At 43.4% G+C, this 19,653-nt stretch overlaps 1 protein-coding gene and 5 non-coding genes across 11 annotated transcripts in view; 4 read left to right on the top strand and 2 right to left on the bottom strand.

The window, feature by feature from the left end:
- Positions 1-17,873, bottom strand: part of wnt5b (wingless-type MMTV integration site family, member 5b) — a 141,760-nt gene extending 123,887 nt beyond the window's left edge. For 3 of the 6 annotated variants that reach the window (XM_078165140.1, XM_078165137.1, XM_078165141.1), the window contains exon 1: positions 17,121-17,872. The gene's annotated coding sequence lies outside the window, so the exon portion shown is untranslated. Of the gene's footprint in view, positions 1-17,120 lie in introns of all 6 variants that reach the window. The other 3 variants (XM_078165142.1, XM_078165143.1, XM_078165138.1) reach the window with 2 other exon arrangements.
- On the top strand, positions 4,328-4,400 carry trnak-cuu (transfer RNA lysine (anticodon CUU)). The gene has a single exon. It is a non-coding gene; the product is annotated as a tRNA-Lys (tRNA).
- Positions 5,663-5,735, top strand: trnak-cuu (transfer RNA lysine (anticodon CUU)). Its single transcript has one exon. It is a non-coding gene; the product is annotated as a tRNA-Lys (tRNA).
- Positions 6,484-6,556, top strand: trnak-cuu (transfer RNA lysine (anticodon CUU)). Its single transcript has one exon. It is a non-coding gene; the product is annotated as a tRNA-Lys (tRNA).
- trnak-cuu (transfer RNA lysine (anticodon CUU)) lies at positions 7,870-7,942 on the top strand. Its single transcript has one exon. It is a non-coding gene; the product is annotated as a tRNA-Lys (tRNA).
- Positions 17,874-17,921: 48 nt separating the features above from the next.
- Positions 17,922-18,033, bottom strand: trnal-caa (transfer RNA leucine (anticodon CAA)). Its single transcript has 2 exons — positions 17,996-18,033; positions 17,922-17,967 (listed from the first exon to the last, which is right to left on the bottom strand). It is a non-coding gene; the product is annotated as a tRNA-Leu (tRNA).
- Positions 18,034-19,653: the final 1,620 nt, after the last annotated feature.

Genomic DNA, 19,653 nt, shown 5'->3' with positions numbered 1-19,653 from the left:
TTCAGTGTTCACATTCTGAATCCCAGACTCAAACAGATTTCGCTGCTCTATCTCCATCCCTCATTGATTCAAACACAACCAGAGACAGAGATTCAGCAGCTTTATGAAAAGCAGAGAGATGCCAAGTGCTCTATGCTGCTGAGACACAAAAACGCCACGGGTGTTATTAAAGCCGAGGGTGGAAAGAGTGCTGGAAAATCCTCCTCAGGTGGAAGTACTGTTACTTGACTTTACTCAGACTTTCATCAAGTCAGTGATACTTTAAAAATCAGTGACAGTCTTTTACCTCGAATATGACAGAAGACAGGTTCATATTAAGCCACATATGTCCACAAAAGCCGACTGCTCTGGGAGAACACATCTGTATTAGATGGTACAAACCCGGGGATGAGGCACTGATGACACACAGACATGTTATGTTCTAGCAACACTTCAACAACAACCACTTCCAAGCAGACAACTGACATATGTGAAATGGGCAAACCCGTTTATTTCTGTTGTCATTTCCAGCCGTAACTGTAATGCTTACAGATACATAGTTAAACAAGGTGGTCCAGCCAGTATCTGTGATGGTACGGAGTGTGTTAGTGCCCATGGCATCATGGGAAACTTGCTTATCTGTGAAGGCACCATGAATACTGAAAGCTATATGCAGATGTTGGAGCAACATATGCTGCCATCCAGACGACATCTTTCTCAGGGCTTGTTTTAATAACAAATTTGTGCTACCCTCACCCCCCACCTCTGCATTGCTGCACCAAAGCATCCCACACCTGTCCTCAGGCGGTTGAGGATTGTCCATTGCTTTCGGGGCAGGTGCTGGCCAAGAACATCCGTGGGGTCTTCGATGTAGTGGTGAATCCTTGATGGTTCTGCTGTCTGCCACTGGTTCCTCCAACTTGCCTTGACCGAGGAAGCCTTGGTGGTGTCAGCTGATGTCGTGCGGAGCAGTTCCTGGGCGTGTGTGGCAAAAGGGCGCCGGGACTTGAGGCGCATGCACTGTGGTGTCTCTGTGACGATCTTGTGGAGAAGATGGGATTCACTCATCTGTGCCTTCTGAGTGAGGGCCAGCATGGCTGCTTTTCGTCTGATCTCTGGTGGAGCGAAACCAGCGACGACAGGCAGTTGGGTTGTTGTTGTCATATCGTATCGTATCATATCGTATCGCATCGTGTGACATTGCTCTGCCCTTAAAAACCACTTACAATTGTCTTTTATTGTCTGTTTTCGTCTGAATTTGGATTAATTTTGTTGATGTGACACTTTCGAAAATAGGACCTTTTTCAACAACAAAAACAATTTTATATTTTTCTGCATTACGGAATGTAAAGCCTTAAATTACAGCTACATAAAAAGGGCCAATTTTTAAATAGATCTTTGATTTGATATTTACCTCATGCTGTTTTAGACTGATGATGTTTGATTGTACCTATGTACATCTGCATTTGATAACCATATTCATTATTTTTTATCAGCTCACAGTACCTTTTCCAGTCAATCACCAGAATGAGAGGGCAGCAGCCATGATCTTAAAAGTACACTTTGGGATGGGGGGGTGTAACTGGAAAGTACACTGTCATTTCTTCCTCTTGCAAATGTAAAATATTTTATCAAAAAATCTGAGAGCAGAATGACAGATTTTTAGAATACACGTCAAGAAGCACATGTACTAAGTTACACCAAAGCAAGTGCCTGGTAATATTCTTTTTTTATTTTTTTTATTTTTCTCTTTTATTTTTTTTTAAATTGTTTTTATGCTATGTACTTTTGCTTGCCTGATTTTATCTGCTTTTAGTTTATTAATTCAGAGAGAAAGGAAAAATAAAAAAATAAAAACAGATATGAAAAAATAAGATAAATAGAGAAAGCCTCAAATTATGTGTTATTTCTTCCGTATCATGGAGTGCTCTACTCATGACTGCAATTTTGGTACAGTGGGTTTTAACCAGTTTACAGTGATTCCCTTAATCACTGCCAAGGGCAGAATAGGATGCCAATAAATAGATATGACTGATTTCTGTTTCCATAAAGGATAACTCCCAGTAAATCAACCAGTGGTTCTTGGGGATGTTTTTATCATTTTCATCATTTCTTTGTCGTGTTTTTACCTGTGTAATCTGTGAGGAACTTAAATATAAAAATAAATTTGCCTTGCCTTTAAAGACCGACACCTTCCTCATCTCAGGATTGTGCAGTGGTTTCACTCCACAATTCATTTAATAAAGTGCGGCCCGTGCAGTCTGTGGATGTTACAGTGGACAGCATAAAGAAGCTCAGCATCGTAAAACCACAGAGAAACAGGACAGAAAGAGGTGAAACTGCAACGCTCTCCCTCGTTATCCAAAAAGCTCATTTGGCAAAGAGTCAGTATCCTCTTTTAACGCAATGCAGTGCTCTGGCGCTGTCAGTCGGGTGTATGGGCGACCTCAGCTACAGTCAGTACACTTATTAATAAATCATTTCAGCCAATCAGTGATGGATGTGTTTGGAAGGACAAAAAAATGTGTGTGTGAATCAATGCTGTCTGCCTCTGCCTCCCTTTTCTCCCCCAGACAACTGACTTTTGTCGATTCATCTCCTGCACACACACCTATATGAGATGTTCGATAGAGAAATTGGAGAAAAAAAGTGGAGATGAAAGAAAAGAGACAAAGAGGATTGACATCAGAATGATTGAAAAAAATCTAAGAATAGGAGCTGGAGAGGATCGGAGCTCCAAATCAGAAATAAGATAGTGGGAATAAATTTAATTTGATGGTCTCTCTTCCTTTTCTCATTGTGTGTGTGTGTGTGTGTGTGTGCTGACAGATTTGGTATTGCCTCAGTTTGGAGATTGGCTACAGAAAAACACACTCAGTAATTATCTAGAAAGAGCACCTGGGCACTGGGAATCTCATTATGTTATATCCGCCCCTCCAACACACACGGCAGAGGGAAAGAAAAAGGAAGGGAGAGGAATCAGACAAAAAAAAATTTGGTTGAGAGGAGAAGAGAAACAAAAGATGAGAGGAAAAATCACAAGAATTCAAAACCAGAGAGAAACACAGAAGCCTTTCTAGTCACTAATGTGTTTGCTTAAAACTCAGTGTTGTAAGGATCCGTGGATCATAGGCAGATTATATAATATGTGGTGTGACTCACAAACATCAGGGATTGTGAAAGATAATTTAAACCTCTTTGTTGCTGCCTCTCTGTCCAACTTTCTTTATTTCATGTAGTTTGTTTCAAAGGTAAGACTCTGAGTGTTGTAAAGCAGAGAGGCAGCAGCAGTGATCAAAAACCGTGAGGCGTAAAAGACGCAGCCACAAACATGAAGTGATGTAAAAACCCAACTGTTTCAACTGAATTTAAGTCTCTGCTCCCTCCATCTGCTGTCTTTGATCTGTTGTAGTGGCACACAATGACCAGTAAGAGGCAGTGTTTCCTCTCCTCTGACTGACCAAAAATCGCTCTTTTATTACCTTCACTCTTTCTTTCTCTGTGCCTGGACTTCTACTTTCTTCTCCCCTCCTTTTCACCCTCATGCCTCTCAGTCCTCACACACACACACACACACACACACACACACACACACACACACGCTGTTCACTATCACCTGTTTTTGCCAGACTGTGTTGCCTCTGCAATGTGCTCACATTGCTCAAACGTGTGAGTGAGTGGGTATACAGATTTCAGTGTGTGTTTGTGTGTGTGTGTCTGTGCAGAGGACCACCCAGCTGATTTGAACGGCCTCATTCATCGCTGTGTTTTGACTGGCCGACGGTGACAGGGTGAAGTGATTTACAATGGGTCAACACAGCGGGAGGCTCCAGGACACACAGTCTACGCCCAAACAGGCCATCTAAGGTCATGTGGCAGGAAGTAGTAAACTGTAAAAGAGTCCAAACCAAACCACAGATATGGAGACAAAACACAGGGGATATCAAAGTACTGATACATCTGAAGTCGATTCGAGGGTGGACACTTTGCAACTGATAGTCCTGACTGCACATCTAATGTAGCCTGGCTAGCTCCACATTGGGCGCTGAAGCTTTGTGATAGGAAAACAAGCGTCTCAATGATCTCTCATCTAGTGTCATGGAAACCCTGGACAACTGTGTCTTGTTGTAGGGTCCTGTTCTGTTACCCAACATCAACACATACAGTTGCAGAGGTTAACATACACGACATATACAGCATTTGATCGAAGAGGACTCTTAACTAGGCTGTCTATTCAGCTGAAAAATGGTTGACTTGATGCAAGCTTGGCCACTTTGAGAGAGGAAACAATATGACAGCCAGCTATGGCTCCGTATATCAAATATGATCCATATGTCTGACAACTATCGCCCGGCTAGCTCAGTCGGTAGAGCATGAGACTCTTAATCTCAGGGTCGTGGGTTCGAGCCCCACGTTGGGCGCTAAAGCTTTATGATAGGAAAGCAACTGTCCCAACAACCTATATCATATGACCCCTGGACATCTATGTTGTTGTGTTACCCAGCATCAACTGGTTTGGCACATTCAGATGTTCATATGCACAACACATACAGCATTTGATTTGAAGAGGACTCCTAACTTAGCTGTCTATTCCGTAGAAAGAAAGCTGACTTGATGCAAGTCTGACCATTTTTGTTCTTAGCCTATGAGAACTAATGCAGCCCCAAAATATGATCATTTTAACAACACAGCTAGCGCGGCTAGCTCAGTTGGTAGAGCATGAGACTTCTCAGGGTTGTGGGTTCGAGCCCCACGTTGGGTGAGGAAGTTTTAGGAGGAGGAAGTAACTGCATTATCAGTCTCATAATCTGTCAGTGTAAACTGTCACTTAAAGTTGCCCGAGGTGTGCGGAAAGTTGACCCAGAAATATAAACCTACACCCCCCTGAGTGTCCTCAGCTCCAGTCTGGTAATCTGGTCCATCTTTGTGATTCATGCCCCACGTTGGGTGGGGTTTTAGGCCAGGCAAAGCAGAAAAATAGAGCTAATAGTAACTACAACAAACTGCAGCCAAAGGGCCCTCACACATCAACTGTCTCTGAAATCAACGGCTGACCTTTGCCTGTAGCTATGCCAGCCAGTCCAGCAGTTTTTCTTGATGACAGAGCTGAACCAAAAGTAAAGACTGCAACAGAGCAGCTCTTCCTAAGCATGCCATGAATGTGGAAGAGTATGTTCTTGAGAGGGTGATTCAAACACTGGGATTGAAATCAAATTCCTAAAGTCCTTCAGCTACTGTTCAAGAGTGTCTGGAGCTAAACTTGGCCCCTGATAAAAAAGTTTCCTTTTAACTGATGAACAAATTGTACAGTCTGTTCAGTTTACAAATAATTCAAAGGGCCCAAACACGCCGGTGTCTGGCCCACAATTGCCTGTAGTTCCTGCAGGGTGCTGGTAGTTTTCTTGATGACAGAGCAAAGGCAAGGGTGAAGACTGCCACAGACTGGGTGTCGTCCCATGCATGCCTTGAATAGCGTTGATTGCACGATAAACAGCATGCTCGTTGCAAGATGCGCAGAAGAAGAGGACTCCCAACTGCTAGGGAGTTATAATCTCCAAGAAATGTTTTGCATGTGGTGTGAGGAGAGCCGACTAAGGATTACAAGAATCCACTTTTTTGAGGGTTTTCAGCCCATGAAAGTTAATGCAGCCGAAAAATCTGATGCATTTTTTTGACAAATACAGCCTGGCTAGCTCAGTCGGTAGAGCATGAGACTCTTAATCTCAGGGTCGTGGGTTCGAGCCCCACGTTGGGCGGTGGTGTTTTTAAAGGATAGCATGGAATTCAAATAGCTGAAGTCCTTCAGCGATTTAACGAGAGTATCTGCAACTGAACTTGGCTTCTAATAAGAGGACACTTGAGAAAATGAATTCTAAGAGTCATTGTGTGGTGGCAAGATTGCGGATGCTGGCTGCCCTAAAACTCCAAAGAGGAAGAATGTCATCATGTCAGCCGTCATCAAAACTTTGTGGCCAACCCATTGCCTGCAGCTTTCTTGATGACACAACTCAGCCAGCAGTTTAAACAGATTGGGCCTCTTCCCAAACATACCGTTGCTATGGTTGGTTACATGATGCAAGACATGCCAGAGAGTCCAGCTATCAATCAGCTGTAGACAAGAGTAAAGACTGCCACAGATCGGGTCTCTTCCCCAAGTGTCTGCAGCTGAAATTAACTTCTGATAAGCAGATACTTCTGAGGAAATGAATTCTTTGGGCCCATATACATCAATCAACCATCAGTGAGAGTCTGTGGCGTAACACTGCCTGCAGAGTATACAGCTTGTTCATGTCGTACCATGTAGTGGAAATGCAACAACACAGCCTGAAGGTTTCAGGATAAAGAGGAACTGCATTGTCAGTGAACACTGTCCGTTGTCTCACTATCACTGTTCTGTCAGCCAGCATTGACACATGCAGAAATACAACTCTCCAGCCTCCTGAGTTTTCAGCCCATGAGAGTAATTGCAGCCTGGAAATATGACCAGTTTTTCTTTCAAATATAGCCCGGCTAGCTCAGTCGGTAGAGCATGAGACTCTTAATCTCAGGGTCGTGGGTTCGAGCCCCACGTTGGGCGCTAAAGCTTTATGATAGGAAAGCAACTGTCCCAACAATCTATTATATGTGTTGTTGTATGGTCCTGTTCTCTTACCCAGCATCACCACATACAGTTTCAGACATTCATATGCACAACATAAACAGCTTTTGTTTTGCAGAGGAGTCCTAACTTGGCTGCCTATTCAATTGAAAGATGGGTGACTTGATGCAACTCTGGCCATTTTGATACTCTTAATCTCAGGGTCGTGGGTTCGAGCCCCATGTTGGGTGATGGTGCTTTTAACAAGAGGGATGAATTCTGCACACTGACACAGCCACATCAAACTTACATCAAAAAACTAGATTCAATGAAACCCTGACATTGCCATGAAAACAATGTTGCAACCAGCAACAGTGTGAGAGGACATAACTCCGTATCAGCAAGTAGTTGAGGTCTGAATTCGGCATCTGAAGAGGGACACTGGTAGCCACTTAGCATAATCATAACACAACCCAATATCACAAATACAAATGAAAATGCAAACAATGACTGTTTCTGCTGAAGGGATCAGTGGCTAAAAAAACAGTCTTGCCCAATATAAGAAGTTTGTTTCGATCCTGCTGCCTCTTGACTTTAGTCGTTAGTTTACTGTTCTCACTTCAGTTTCTCTTCCTGTGCACTGAGCTGAGCTGCCAATCAGAGCGTTTTCATTCACTCGCTCTAGCAACTCCAGTGTTGATTTAACATGCTGAATCAGCTGCCTTAAAACTCCTAAGAGGAATAGTGTCATCGTGTCATTATGTGTCATCATGTGTCATCATGTCAGACATCATTGAAACGTTGTGGCTAACCCATTGCCTCCAGTTTTTTTTTTGCACTATACACTGCAAAAACAAGGGTGATGGTTCTATCTTGCCAATCCGAGATCTGCACCTCCTAAAATGTGCTCAGCTTGCTTGAAACTTCAACTGAATTAATAACAAAAAAAATCCAAGGTACTATCCATAATTTTTGCCAATGGAAAACCAAAGAAGAGCAAGGCAGTGGAGTAAAGCTGCCGTACGGTGCAGCATTAGAGAGGATGTCCACTATTTCATAAACCCAGGACATCTTTGGTTGTTGTAGGGGGCTGTAGCATCAGGACATACAGTTTGAGAAATGTATACACTCAGATCACACAGTATTCGAGTAGAAGAGGATTCTTAACTGTTGAGGCGTAAAAATCTACTCCAAATTTTTGGTGGGTTGTGAGGAATGTCAACCCATAAATACAACCTGACACCCATGTGAGAGGACTCAGCCCGTGAGAGTTCATGCAGCCCAGAAATTTGATCCATTTTCTGGCAGATATAGCCCGGCTAGCTCAGTTGGTAGAGCATGAGACTCTTAATCTCAGGGTCGTGGGTTCAAGCCCCACGTTAGGTGCAGGAGTTTTTGAGAGGGGGAAAATCTCTAAATTCTGCTATAGATAATACACAGTCCTATCAGTATCCTAACCCTGCTTATGGACTTATACAACCAAACCTCTCTCAAAACACTGAGCCTGTTACCTGTGGCCTACAGAAGTAAAAACAGGAACATTGGAGGGAAATAAAAAAGCACTAGCTCTGCCATGTAGTGATATAATCACAAAATATTGAGTAATACTCCCCTCTAACTGCAATTTCTTCAAACTGAAAATAACAAAGGGAAAACCTTGAGGTACAGAAACAGATGAAGACAGATGGAAAGAGTAAAGAAGAAAAAGAGACTGAAACAAAGTTGGACAGAGAGACAGAGTTAAAAGCAGGAGAGTGAAAAGACTTATTGTGAGAACATGCTAAATAAGATTCTTGTCCCCATCTGTTTGGGTTTGTGTTCATATATGCCTACAGTGTGTGTGTGTGTGTGTGTGTGTGTGTGAGAGAGTTCGACAGCTTCCAACCCGGTGCAGGTGTGCTGTTGATAGTTTTATCAGCACTGGATCGGGGCTACTGAGAGGAGGAGGAGAATGTAGAGCGGAGAGGAAAGGAAAGAGAAAGGCTGCTTCTGTAATGATCTTGGTGTTTATGTGGGCTGTTCCATTCATATCCCCTCATACAACAGGGGCAGAGCCAAATGACTGAATGCATGCTCGCCACTTTATGTTACAACGTCATAGTTTCCCTCCAATATTACTACCTTTCTGACATGTTGCTCTCTTTGTGTGATGCTGGTGCAAACCTTGGAAAAACATTGTGCTTCAGGAACTCAAGTTAGACTAGATTTAGATGGCAGATCATGGATTGCCAAGTTTCTCAACCCTGGGGCTTGATCTAGAGTCGGGGCTGGGTAAACAACCCAATCGCCAGAATAAATGTTGGTATTGTACGTTTCTGCAAACCACAGATATGTTACATTCATATGTTATTATGTAGCGGATACACGGAAACTTTACATTTTAACAAGGCTGCTATTAACACGTGGTTAGATTTAGGCACAAAAACATGTGGATATGGTTAGGAAAAGATCATGTTTGGCTTAAAATGCCTGAATTTGTTGCCACAGTCAAAGCTGCAAACGTAGCAATGACTTGCTGAAAAACAACCCAATTTCCTGTTTGTTTGTCTCGATTAGTGTTTTGCAGTGGTCTGAAGCTTGGCAGGCATTTTCCTGGGTGTCATGCCATCCTATCCCATCCATCTCCTGATGACAAAGTCAGCTCATATACTACGCCACTTTAGAAGCATTAAGATGATATGCGTGAAACATAATGTAACAGGTCTCTGCCCTTCCACACGCAAACAAGGAAAGCCTGAGGCAGAGAGAGCACACCTCCCTGCCCTTCCATGCGCCTACATGGAAAGCCTAAGGCAGAAAGAGCAGCAGCAAAGACCCCCCGGGAACAGAACAGAGCAGCATCAATGACAAACAGAAATGACATTGATAAGTCAGACACAGCATGAAAAGGAGGAGCTGGGGTGGAGGCAGGTTGCAAAGCAGCTTGCAGAGAAAGCAGCAACAGAAGGCAGGCCCGAACAGTTTAAACAGGGCACCCTGAATGAGATTCACCAATTGGTTGCATAGAAAGGAATCATGTGATCTATCAGCTGACTCCCTTCCATCAATCAGCTGCTCCATCAGTTGATTGTTTGAGATCAGCTGATGTAGCTGGGATGTGAGCTGAGCTTGACATCGTGTCCTGCCTGAACTGACGCTATGCTAAATTTTTGTTTTACCTTGTAGCTATCGGCAGCTATCCCCACTTACCACAGAGTCTTAATGTTCGTTCTTTACAGTCACTATTCCCTGTAGTGGAAACGGTGGATGGTGGAACAACCGAAGTAACTGTGGAAAACAAAATGCAGCATGTGTTGTTGTTAGTTGCTAGGCTCTGAGGAAAACAGAAAGAGACTTGGTTGTCTTTGCGACAGCAGCACCAACAATAATACCACTGTCTCTTACCATTTTAATTATATATTGTTAATTTAAGCTCTTTCTGTGCTTTTAACAATAGAACGTAAATAACTACAGTTGTATAAAATGCTCCTAAAAGTTAAGATTGTGAAACTCTACATGTTGTAATTCCTTTATTGTTGGTAAAGGCACATTCTTATTGTCATTATGGGGTTAGAATACAGGCTTTTATGTAAATTAAGCTCAGTGGTGAGCCTTTAACACACCAGTGCTCAGTACTTTGGGCTCCGCTGGTCTGATGCTCTGTGTCTTGTGGCTGTTTGGTCTGTGTCTCTCCCCTTGTACCGGCCGGCCGGATTTATAAAACCGTTTCAGGCTCTATAAAGTATCCAATAAACCACTTTTACTATTAGTGTAGGACACTGCAAGCATACAGCTGTTGACCGCCACCACCAACCATACACACACATGCAGGGACAGTCACATTCTTCCTGGTCAGACACATTTTGAGGGCTGCTGGAGTCAGGACCTCTGCCAAACTCTAACCCCATGTCACCCCACCCTGCCGCCCCGATGACATCACCACATAGCCCTGAACCGCCAGCGCAGAAAGACCTAAAACATGCACATACACACACATGCAGGCGTCGAGAATGCAGAGAGCGCAGACACCGTAACGAATACCACGGGGTCACATTTTGACTGTACACATACTGTACAGAAACGCACACACACAACGCTCGACCATAATGACTACTGCATGGCCACGCTGCATTGTCAACACACACACGAATGGAGCAGCTTAAGTGCAGGCTGCTGCCTCGGAGTCGAGTCACAGACTTCAATTACAGCGTGTTTGTACATTTTAGTGAACAGTAAGAATGAGGAAACTACAGTATTTATCTTTTTATGTTTTTAAATTTGATGTTAAGATGAACAAAATGCACCTTTAGCAACAGCAAGTTGTCTCCACTACATTACAACATGTTTGGCTACCGTGCCGTCGTCGGGGTGGTATAAGGTTGTTTCTCCACATTTAGTACATCAATCATCTTTGATAATATTTTTTTACAAAACACATTATGAACTCTTAACTCCCCAACAGGCCAGAATGCATAACTTACACCTTTGTAACCAGGGGCGGAGCAGGGCAGGGGGCTTCTGGTGCTCCAGCCCTACATGATTTCTCAAAAGCTCTGAATACTATTCCTGAAAGAAATCCGATATAGTTGAGTACATGCTCTTCTGTTGGCCCAACATTGAATTCAGAGCATTAAAGTCCACATTTCCTTGGCATTGTTGGGAATCCTCGGTTTATTATTGCTGCACCAATAAACCGAGGATTATTGGTTTATTGCTGCACCAATAAACCAATAATCCTCGGTTTATTGGTGCAGCACAATCAATTGAATATGAATCACCATCACAATTTTGGCTTCCCACAGTTAAATGAACATGATCGACTGTGATACTGATGTTTAAAACGTGTGCTCTGCTCATAGAAAACTCCACTGCTTATCAAAATCAAGTGCTTCCTCAATCAACAGCCAGCCTCCACTTTCGAAGAGCTGTCCACTACGTGTGCACCCTGCAGCAGAGCCTGTGAAAAACTTTCCCAAATGTTGCCACTGCAGATGGGCGAAACAAAAATCATCCATCATCAGCCACTGTGTAGGAGCTAAGCCTATGACCTGCAACTACATCAGATGTTTCACCCAGCCTGACCTGGCTGATGCCACAGCTTCCTTGGTTGTGATGAGTTCAGTTCAGACAATAATCACAGGTTCCAGTTGCGGAACAATCATCGTATGTATTCATACCACCAAACACATGTTGATTAAATCTCAATATCTTTAAACCGAACACAGCTTTCAGCACGTTGCACACTCTCCCATGCCACAGTGGTCGAAATCCTTTTGCCCTTCTGAGGTGAAACACCTTTATACACAAATGCTCCAAATACCAATACAGCGCCACCCAGTGTTCATACACAGTAAATACAGTTGATACAGTTGCTCATCTTTACAGTGTCAGGTTTGCGTTTCCCTCTTGCTACTAGCTGCTCGCTAATTCCTGCTAACAGCTGTTTCCTGTTTATCCACCGCCAGTGGCTCGCATGTGCGGCGTCATCAACAGCTCCTCCCACAAGTCTTCAACAGCCCCTCCTGTTGCAGAAGGCCGCCTCGGTCTGTTTAAACTAAAAGGGTTCCGCCAGTATGACTACCCTACGAGGCGGAAAATTGGGCACCTCGGATCAACTCGCCAATCCAGCTCTGTGTGTATAAACGCTCGCAGCTGGCCGGCAAAACGGCCCAACATTTTATGTCTTTATGTGGTGCAAAAATGATGTGTAGATTAGCAGGAATGTAGCACAACATGGAAGTAAGGACAGTGCTCTGTGTATTTAAATGGTGGACCTGCACTGTTGTAAGATTTCTACTCATCTGACCACTCAAAGTGCTTTTCACACTGAGTCACATTCATTAATTCATTCAGACACTGGTGGCTGAGGCTACCACCTGCTACTCAAACACTGATGTAACAGCCATCTGGAGCAATTTGGTGTTCAGTATCTCGTCCAGAGATACTTCGGCATGCAGACTGGAGGAGTCAGGGATTGAACCGCTGAGCTTCTGATTGGTAGACAACCGACTCTACCTCTGAGCCACAGCTGCCTGTAAGCTGCAAGAGCAATAAAAATATCTAATCCCTAAAAACAATGGATAATCCTGTTCTCAATATTGATCAAAATAATCATGATTATCATTTCAGTCATAATCATGCAGCCCTAATTCAATTGTAGCAGATTTGTCAGCTGAACATTCATTCTCTGAACTCTACTCCAGCATGGTATTAAAAAAATAAATAATGCCTCCTTTTTAGGTGGCAGTAAGTGAAAATTATTGATCATCAACATTTGCTGTGTTGTGGTTTCAGGATGATGAAGACAGTTGGAAAATGATTAGATGCAAAATAGGACGTAGGCTCCACAGGGTGATTTTTTTTCTTGGTAACTATCATGTTTTTCCTGAATGATGTACAGATTTTTAGGCATTTTATTACTTAAAATGGCTTGAAAAATAGTGCGTATAGCTGCTATAAATCTCCCAGACCCCCTCGGTTTGGGCTGAACCCCACATGTTTACAACGTCTGGTTCTGCTCCTGATTACGATCAACCTAAGATGGATTGTAAGAACAAACTAGGACCAGTGAGTCATGTCGTACAAGCCTGGTGGGGTGTGACAACTAAAGCTGCAAATAAAGCTTTTTATTACCGATTAATATGATTTTTAAATTATTTTTTTGGTCTATAAAATGTTAGAAAAATACCCATAAAACATTTCTAAAGATGAGGGTGGTATTTTCAAATGCCATATTATATATCTGACCAACAGTCCAAAAAGCCCAAAGAGATTTAAGTTACAGTGTTTTAAATCAGAGAAAGAAGCAAACACTCAGAGAAGCTGAAGCCAGTGAATGTTTGGAGTTTTTGCTTAAAAACTGCCAAACAACAAATTTCTATAGAAAGATTTTTTCACTTCAGCAGCTCAACATCATCCTAAAGACCAAACTGACAAAACACACTCAAACAAAAGGCACACACACACAAGGGCAGGAGGGGTTAAGCCGACCACTGTCATACACCGTCCTGGGAAGAATTCCCAAGATTCAAGTCAACCAATCAGAGACCAGCGTTTAAAATACTGCCTCTTCAACTGGAGAGGCCATCCTCTTCACATGGACCACCGTCTGCGTGAGTCCAAGTCAGTCATTAGTGCTCCCAGTGGACTAAAGTACACACATGTTACACACTTATGTAACACACCCCGTGTTAAAGACCCCCCCGACACTTAAACACACACATACAGACACACACATTCAGACACTTTATAATCCATCTTAACCTGTTTTCATGCAGATATTCTCCTTACAAGTTTGTGAAAACCCTTAAAAATCTACTTAACGGTCACTTTCACACACACAGACACACACACAGACATTACAATACACTCTTGAACGACCTTGAGGATCCATTGATGCTTGCAGACGTCCCATCTTCTCATATATCGAGCGTGGAGACACACAACACACACACACTTACTCCCCTTCCCTAATTACCGAGTCCCGAGGGACGAGACACTCAAGCAGCACTTCAGTGTTTAGTTTAGGAAAAAAGGTCTTTCTCACCAGTTAGAGGGCAGACAGACAGACAGACAGACAGACAGACAGACAGACAGACGGGCGGGGGCAAAGAAAAACAATGAGGAAATGTTCAGAAAACAGACTTGACAGCCCTAGACACACTGTTTTTGATTTTCTGGTGCATGAATTTGGTTTTCATTTTGGTTTATTTGCAAAGAAAGTTACGTCTTCATTAGAAATCTTTCTCCACTTAAAAGAACTTCTCAAATACCAACTTATGAGCCAAAGGCACTTGTGAGTTTATCTAAAAGGTTTTAAAAACGCAATATAAGCCTACAACCATTAATCTTTCAGCATGAGTCAAACTATCTAGCAGCAGGTTTTTCATCCAACAATGCAAAAATAAGATTCTGACAAAAGTGAACAAAGGACAGAAAGAAAGAGAAAAACTGATGTCATGAGCGAACCAGCGAGAGGGAGGGAAGAGAAAGACCAGAAGTAGACTTGGTAGACAGCGAGGGAGGAGGAAGAGAGATTATCTCTCTCTAATGGCTAACTTGTTGACAGCAACACTTTTCACCACCTCTATCTACACATCTTACGTTACTATCTACCTTCCACACACACACACACACACACACACACAGACACTTCCTCCCCTCTCGCAGGGCTGTCAGTCTGCTCTACAGCTCAGGTGGGTTTCAGACTTTAAATCCATGAACAGTGCGAAGCGAACCGGAGACGTCACCGCCAGAGACAACCTCGACTTTCTGTCAGAGGCTGCTCTCAAATGTGCTGGCAGACAGAGAAACTCGCTTTTCTCAGCCATATTTGTTGTTTACACACAAGAAAATACTGGAAAAAATATATAATAATTTATCGTTTTTTATTATTGTGAAATCACCTTTTTATGAATGTTTTTGGCTCGACTGAGACAGATATCAACAATACTGCTCAATTAAACTAAGGATTTTATGATGACAGTGAACAGAATTTCAAGTTCTTCGTGCATTAGGGCAAAATGTGAGGAACAGACTGACTGTTTCTAGATCTAGCCGAGGTCAAAGGTCACCATAAAGCCTCATCAGGTCTACTGAGCTGTGGATGTCTCTCTGCCAAACAGGAGAAAACACACACAAAAGCTCCTACATTAAAACACCCACCCATTTCAACCAATACAGTCCATGCATGCTCATAAATACATATATAAAGTCACAACGTCTTGGTCGTGTTAACTCATACTTAGGGTACATCAGAATATATGTATAGGGGCGTTGCTGGCTTAGTGGATAGAGCAGGTGCCCCATGTATAATGCTGTTGCCGCAGGGGCCCGGGTTCGATTCCAGCCTGTGGCCATTTCCTTCATGTCACTCCCTCTCTCTCTATATAAGCAGAAATGGAACATAATAAGTATGTTTTCTTGGGTGTATAATCACCTGAATATAGGAATCACTGTGTTTTTGTCAACTTAGTATGAGATGATTATATCTACATAGTGAGCAGTTCCCTGTCTGTGGAGTCCAATAGCCCAGAACGGACAAACCATACGTTGGCTCTACATGGGGGCATTCATGTTTTTGCATTGGCCACCATAGTTGGCAGCACCTCTGTGATGAAAGTGTCGTAAAAACTGACCTTTCAACGTGAAACTGCTTTCTTCAGTATTTTTACCAGTTTAAATCACAGTGTCTGTTTGTTTTGGAGAGGAAGAGACCTCTATGGATAATTTTCTCCCAGTAAAAACCTCCTGAACAAGGAATGCTGGAGGAATTCTAACTGGGAGATGTTTCAACGGGCTGCAATCTGCAGTCCTCACCACTAGATGCCACTAAAATCTCCTTAATCTTACACACTGTTCCTTTAAATACATCACTGCAGAGGTGATAAGTGCATGCAGGATTTTTTTTCATTGAAGTATGTACAGAGCATTCAAACACACCCTGTCAATAAAAAAAAAATACAGCTCTTACGTTGAGTTTCTGCAGATTTTAAATGATCACATCTTCTATCATCTTTATACAAATGTTTACTGCCACAAACAACAAAAAGTCCTTACTCCTCTATGGTCTCAGCTCAGGACATCTCTTGGCATATTGCACAGCTGACCTCTCACCTACACGGTACACTCACAAGCCTCCACATATTCTGCTCATACAGGCCAGTAAACTCACACGTAGAGCACATTCTGTCTGTTCTATGCCAGTCTGTCTCACACACACTGTGGACATCCTCCTTCTTGTGTTTATAATACCTGTCAGAATCAAAGTGAACTCAGTCCTCCCACAGTTACAGTCAGTCTGGTGTCAGTGTGCAGTTAGATGCCGCTCAGCCTCTGGCTCTGATGGAGGCAGGCAGGCAGGCAGAGCCACTTCTTGAGACTGAGAGAAACATTTGTGCAACATTTCGACCAAAATAGTCCTGGTCTCCACCGCAAAGCGAGAGGGCTGCCTTCATTTAGGCCGATGGGGTTGGCAGATCACACACACACACACACACACACACACACACACACACACACACACACACACACTGCACTTCACCACTGTCATATGGGAGCCAGAGTCATGAAATAAGACCATTCTCTAAGTAGACTGTGACAACGGAAACACTGTGGGGACAAAACGTCTACAAGTTCAAATGGAGCAGAGTCCACAGCCCAGTGGACCAAGTTTAAAACCAACTTTTTCACATTGACCTCAGATGTACGCGCGTGTGTGTGTGTGTGTGTGTGTGTGTCCTGTTCAAAGCGCGCAAAGTAATTTAAAATAGTGACACAGTTCAAGTTCAAATCTATTTAAATCCAACTATTCCTGCAAACTTATTAAACTTCTTTCAACTGTCAGGACAAAGATGATGGAGCCAGAAAATGTTACAGACATAAAACAGCAACTGCAAACTATCTTATGGTTGGAATCAATGTATCAGACAAATCCTTGCTAAGAGGGTAAATCACACCTCTGAAATTCCCACCACAGACCTCTGAAACATCCTCTAAAGTGTGTGTGCAGAGTGTGTGTTTAAGCTGTAATGCCCTTCGTGTATTTTGTGGTATCCCTTTGAAAACTTGAAAATGCAGTTCCTACCTGTTCTGCTGTGAATTCAGTTGTTGCTCAGCTCTCCAGGAAAACTTTCTCCTCCCACCATCCGGAGCGCTCAAGTCCGAAAAGTGTGACTCTGTGCCCGGGCTGGGAAACCACACACAGGTCGGTGTTTCTATTGAAACCCTCTCAGGCAGATCCCAGAGCAGCCAGCTGCAGAGCGCTCACACTGTGCTGCAGACACAAACTCTTCCAAGTGTCACTTTTTGGACACATTAAATGTCGCTCCTTTCACTGCTCGATCACACCGCACCAAAGTCCTTGTCTGAGTCCCCAAAAAGTCGATTTATGACAGCGTAACGCAGCCTCCGGCGATTCCGCGGACCTGTCAGTACCCAAAAAAGTCCCGACTTGCCATGCACAGATGCAGAAATGAAGTCAGAAATGAGTGGCACGCGCTCCCCAGCTGTGTACGGCTGTGCGCGCGGTGTCCTCAGCAACAGGTGTCAGGAATAAAGTGAGATTTCTTCACTGCCATCACAAGTTTCCAAACGCTCTCCAACTAATTACGCACGCAGGGGAAAAAAGGAGGAGGAGGAGGAGGAGGGAGGAGAGGAGAGTGCTCTCCAAAGTTTTTACGCATCGAGAAACACGAGAGAGAAGTTAAGAGACAGAGACAGAGCGCGCAGTGAGACAAAAGAAGTTAACTGTGTCTGCGCTGGTGTGGAGCTGCTCAGCCTGCCCACCGGCGGAGACACACACTGAGTTGTTGTACTCTGGAACAGAAGGAAGAAAATGTGTGTGTCCCGACCCGGCAACACGGAGAAATGGTGCGGGTAAAATGTCTGTCAGGAGTGGGATTTGAACCCACGCCTCCATTCGGAGACCAGAAGTCCCTTTCACTCAGGAAGGAGTTTGTCCTTGAGTCTGGCGCCTTAGACCGCTCGGCCATCCTGACAGTTACAATGTGCTATAATTTATCTGGAGTTGAGAACAATGAGCGAGAGAATAGAATTTAATAGTTGTTTGTTTGTGACACTACTTTTATTTTCTTATACATATAACAACTCAGAGTAAAAATCTCGCGTCATGTCGCCTGTACACTCACATAAAGTCACACACCTTCTGCTAATTAACAGCTTAACACAGTTCACCTGTGCAGCTCGCTCTGTGTTGCTTGGTTACATTAGTTAGCTGTTAAGGTATTTAGGCTGTTTTCCATTGTGTGTTTTCATGAGTTTGCTCAGTCTGTATATGTTTATGGAGAAAGCTGCTGGGAAATTATAATATTAGGCCACGCCCCCATCTGGAAACCAGAAGTCCTTGTTTGCTCAAGGAGACAGCCCTTGAGTCTGACACCTCAGACCACTCTGAATTCAGTCTAGACTTTACAGTTTGCATGCAAATACAAGTTAAAGGGTTACAGACTCAGGGAAATATGCACTCATAATGAGAGCAGCAACACATTGGAGTGATATGTCCAACACATCCTTGGAAAGTGATCTGATGACTGAATGCATCTCTTTAAAAAGTCCTCTGTACAGGGTGGACTAGACATGTTCATATCATGTTAAATCTTAGTCTAGAACACCTTTGCCCAACAGGGGTCTCAAACCCATGACCCCAAGGTACTCATGCTCTACGGACTGAGCCAGCCGAGCTATTTTTGAGAGAAATGATTTGGAGGCTCCATTTGGAGGTGATGCAGAGCAACCACTACTTGGTCTTGGCAAGGTGATGGAAACATCAGTTAAGGCCCATTAATGCTCAACGTTAAATACGGATCCGGATACGGACGGAGCCTTCTGTCTGTGCTCTGCGTTCATTTTGTCCGTATTTCTGCATGTTTCCATAAAGCTTACAGATACGGGCCAAATGGAGCAGTACCACCGGGAACCGTGGGGGCAGTGTTGCTGTCACTACCCGATACGTAGCTCTAGTGAGACACGAAGAAGAAATAACAATTCAATTTCTTTCATCGGCAGTACTAGAGAAAAGAATTCTCCGTCCTCCAGTCGCGATGTATTCAACGGCCTCACCGACCATCGCCTCCTACAACGCTGCCCCAGTTTTTGTCTGTTATGCAAGAGGTACATTATCAATATCTCCTCCACAGTCGCCATGTTTGTTTCTGAGTTTGTTGTTGTCATAAACTTTTGACGCTGGGCTGCCCCCTGGTGGATATATTGGTTAACATCCATGCCAACGTAAAGGGCGCATGGAAGTATGTGGGCAGTGACGGTAACATCGTTTGAAACGGACGTATACATTTTCGTACGTAAAGGGAGCATAAATGAGCCTTAAGCCGAAACTGGTAGCAAAGATTTCGTTGTTGTAGAAGCAAAACCCACGTATAGTGCATCATTTAAAGAAATGCTCATCCACCACATTGCCATCCTGACAGCTGTAACTCTGAATTCAGTCTGGTCTTCACTAGTTACATGTACAAAGAACTTACTGGTGAACAGACTACGGGAGACTGGAAAAATCTAGCAACTCCCAAAAACCTGGTTATCATTGTCAAAGGGGCAAGACACTGCAGTTATATATATACAACATGGCCATGTGAAGGTGATTG

Source organism: Epinephelus lanceolatus, chromosome 23 (assembly GCF_041903045.1).
Source record: "Epinephelus lanceolatus isolate andai-2023 chromosome 23, ASM4190304v1, whole genome shotgun sequence".
Taxonomy (NCBI): Eukaryota; Metazoa; Chordata; class Actinopteri; order Perciformes; family Serranidae; genus Epinephelus; species Epinephelus lanceolatus.
This window is presented reverse-complemented; position numbering and strand designations above follow the sequence as displayed.